The 3,742-nt window shown below is 33.2% G+C and overlaps 1 protein-coding gene across 3 annotated transcripts in view; it reads right to left on the bottom strand.

The window, feature by feature from the left end:
• The window catches only part of LOC106462576 (beta-1,4-glucuronyltransferase 1-like), a 49,280-nt gene extending 46,006 nt beyond the window's left edge, over positions 1-3,274 (bottom strand). Inside the window, exon 1 of one of the 3 annotated variants that reach the window (XM_013922512.2) lies at positions 2,946-3,274. The gene's annotated coding sequence lies outside the window, so the exon portion shown is untranslated. Of the gene's footprint in view, positions 1-2,923 lie in introns of all 3 variants that reach the window. The other 2 variants (XM_013922510.2, XM_022389871.1) reach the window with 2 other exon arrangements.
• Positions 3,275-3,742: the final 468 nt, after the last annotated feature.

Raw genomic sequence — 3,742 nt, 5'->3', positions numbered from 1 at the left:
GTATATATATATATATATATATATCAAAAATCAATACAGAAATAGCAAAAAACTGTGCGAAGTAACCCTGTTTTATAGTGCTACTCTTTTTGCAAAAAATATATCCTATACCTATTAGCAACATTCTTCCACTAATTTTTTAAAACATAATCTGGACATTTCCTACTTAATGACTAAATACCACCACACTGTCACCATTACATTTGTTTTTAAACTACATAGTAATCTTACACTGATCTTCTGTGAATCAAATAAACTGATAATTAAATAATTAAAACATGTTTTACAATCACTGATAAGCATAATACTTGATAGTGTTTTCATTTAAAACATATGATTGCAACTAGAAATATTAGATAGCCAATTAGGCAATTTGTTTTTGTTTGTTGTTTGAATAGGAAAAACATGAAAGTAATATTTAATAAAGATTTGAGTAATAAAAACATTTTGCAATCCCCTACCATACTCACTAAGCAGTAAACTTAAACTTAGCTGATTTGGTAATGTTTTTCTTACATTTGGTGAACAAAGAAAAATCATGTATACAAACATTGCAACTCAATAAAACCATACCTGTTAGAAAGTAAAATGATAAAACCCTATAAGCCTAGTGCTTTTGAAAGGTGGACCTTTTTTCTTCAAGGGCAAACATATCCCTGTTTTCAAAGCTGTGTCTCATTAGTAACGACCAAACCACTTGATGTGGCACCACAAGTTTTCATAAACAAGGTCTGTACAAAAACTTGGGGAAATGCTTGATAATCAAGAAATGAATAATATACTCTCAAAGGGTGATAGGCTCTTAGTAAATGTAGTTATTCTTTGTGATAGGAAAAAAAAAATCTATAAAGAAAATGATGAGCACATTGTTTTGTTTACAAGAAAAACTTTTCTCCATGACTTACACTAAATTATATATTATATAAATTATAAATGTCAGAAATAGGCAAAATATCACTTCTAAAATATTTTTCAGTTAAAATTGTTGAAATATAGTTATAATCAGCATATAAAACTGACTTTTAAAATATATATATCCAGAAAATTATTTCACATTGCAAAAAATAGATAAAGCCATAGGAAATCATTTCAGACTTCAGGCACAATAATTTAGAATTAAGTTATTTTTCATTTCTAAACTTTGTACATGAAAATGTGTCTCATATGCAATCCAACTGCATTGTTTAACATTTAGAAACAAAAGAAAATCACTTAACAGTCACTTATTGCAACAGTACTGTGTACACTTTCCCAGACTTTTGAATACTAGTAATAAATGGCCTTATAATACCAAATTTATTTTCTTTATTTACACTATCAAGTGTTCCATTAAAACAAACTGTAACTAAATATCATAGAAATGCATCCATAAAGCTATAGCTGTAGAAGAGATCAATGTCAAGGTGGCAAACAAGTAGGAACAAGTGTTTCCATCGAAACTGTCAAGGGTCGTGATGGAGATCCTTTGACAGAAGGTAAAACAACAGATAAGTAGTAAAGAAGCTGCATAATGGTAAGATGAAGGCAAGTAGATTGAAGATAAGTAAGACAAAAAACTAAGAGAAAAAGGGGTACTACAAGCAGGAAGGACAAACTCTAGAGACTGAGGTTTGAGAAAAGCAGAAAGATCATGATCATTAGCTATAGAAAAAGTCACAAAGGCATGGACGTAAAGGCTCATACGTATCAGTGCATAGTTGAGACAGAAAAGCATCAGCAAATACAAATGTATGGTGTGAAGGTCCAAAAAAGAAAGTCAGAAGGCAGAGGATCATGAAGTAAAGCAACCCGAAACTCATAAAAAAACTACCGCAGAAAGAGAAGGAGTGTCGCATAACTCAGTAATCCAGAGTTGCAAAAAAAGAAGGTTGAAGACCCAGAAACATAGGCAGGCAGTGAGAAGAGCTTGTCAAAATATGTTGTAAGATGAGACAGGCTTAGCAAATGCAATAGAAAAGGACAAAGGACCCAGATTTGGGGTAAATAAGGCAAAATATAACCAACCACCTGATGTACAATGGTAGTAACATCGTTGGTGGACAAAGTTCCTCCAGTTGCCATTGAAACAGCAGAAGGAGAGTCTTGAAGTAGTGTGTCAGAGCCTGGGGTTTGTTTTGAATTTCATGCAAAGCTACACAAGGGCTATCTGCACTAGCTGCCCATAATTTAGCAGTGAAATACAAGATCGAAGGCAGCTAGTCATCACAATCAGACTGTATTGCCCCCACAGCTGAAAGATCGAGCATGTTTGCTGGAATGGGGATTCAAACCAGAGCACCTCAAATTGTGAGTCAAGCTCCCTAACCACCTGGCCATGCCAGGCCCAGAGCCTTGGGAAGTAGCAGAGATACCGATCTGAGAATGCATGGTACACAGCATTTTGAACATCTTTTTTCAAAAGTCAGCTCAGAATTGGTAAACATTTTTCATGGAATTTACAAAGATAATACTCCTAAAGTAAAATGGTATGATCATTGTTCAGATAATCATAAATTAAATATACCTGTCTTTTTCTTCAGAAGACTATATTTGTTACCCTACTACTAGTAGTACCAGTAGATGTTTCACATTTTAACACAGAATAGTAAATGCACCTTCCTCATCGTTCAATATTCAACTCGTGTATGTTTGACTTTTTGTTTTTCAATTTCCACTAAACGAAGCCTACTTTAACTTTTAAGCCCTCACAATAAGTATTAATATTATTGGTGTCTTTACAAATTAAGTCTCACCATATTATTATTATTATGCCTGGCTATATATTATATATATTGCTAATTTCAACAGAGACTGAATATCATATGCATTCAATAAAACGCTCGATTCTTAATGTTAAAAGATCAAAACACGCATGAATAAAGTTAAAATTTAACTTTAAAACAGTTTATATAACTTGTAAGTATAAAAATATACTTTTAAATACCTTGTTAGACGTTACAACTTACATTGTATTTTTACTTTTACCTTGTAGTTTAAAACTCTTTAACAGTTATTCTGCAGCTATCAAAAATATATTGTACTAAACTACTATTGATATTACTACTGTAGTCAACTGCTCTTCGTAATAATGCATTTCATTTTCATATTTAAAATATAGATTTACAGTTAAACTTTCTGTTTCAACTTTAAAATTAAAGCTTACTTAGCACATGATTCACAGGCATTCAACCATAACACTAAACATCTCCTGCCATAATCGACGTTTCACCTTTCGGCCTTCAACGACGTTCACTCTTCTAGCTTTCTATCTATTTTCGTTCCCATCAAGCTGAACAAAGCACATGCATCTGAACCCTAGCGGATAACTGAAAAAATTACTCATTTTGGGAAACAAGCATTGTTTGTATTTTGTTAAACTTAAAGCTACACGATGTGCTATCTGTACTCTGCCCACCGTGAGTATCAAAACTCGACTTTTAACGTTATAAGCTCTCAGGCTTACGTTGAGTTAGTGGGGAGCGAGAATCAAGCATAAAATTTCGCGGTATATCTGCGGACTTACAACGCTAGAAACCGGGTTTCGATACCCGTGGTGGGCAGAGCATAGACAGCCTATTTTGTAGCTTTGTGCTTAACTACAAACAAAGTACAAACAAAAGCTCTTCAGGCCAATTAGATATTAGTATAATTATACTTATTTTCCCGTCCTGTTCGCATCTGGCCATCCATCTGACTATATTTCCATATGTAGGTTTGCATGTTATAACTTAGTCTACAGAAGTATTGTTAACGTCGTTGTTAT

The sequence above is a fragment of the Limulus polyphemus genome, unplaced genomic scaffold (assembly GCF_000517525.1).
Source record: "Limulus polyphemus unplaced genomic scaffold, Limulus_polyphemus-2.1.2 Scaffold1200, whole genome shotgun sequence".
Taxonomy (NCBI): domain Eukaryota; kingdom Metazoa; phylum Arthropoda; class Merostomata; order Xiphosura; family Limulidae; genus Limulus; species Limulus polyphemus.
This window is presented reverse-complemented; position numbering and strand designations above follow the sequence as displayed.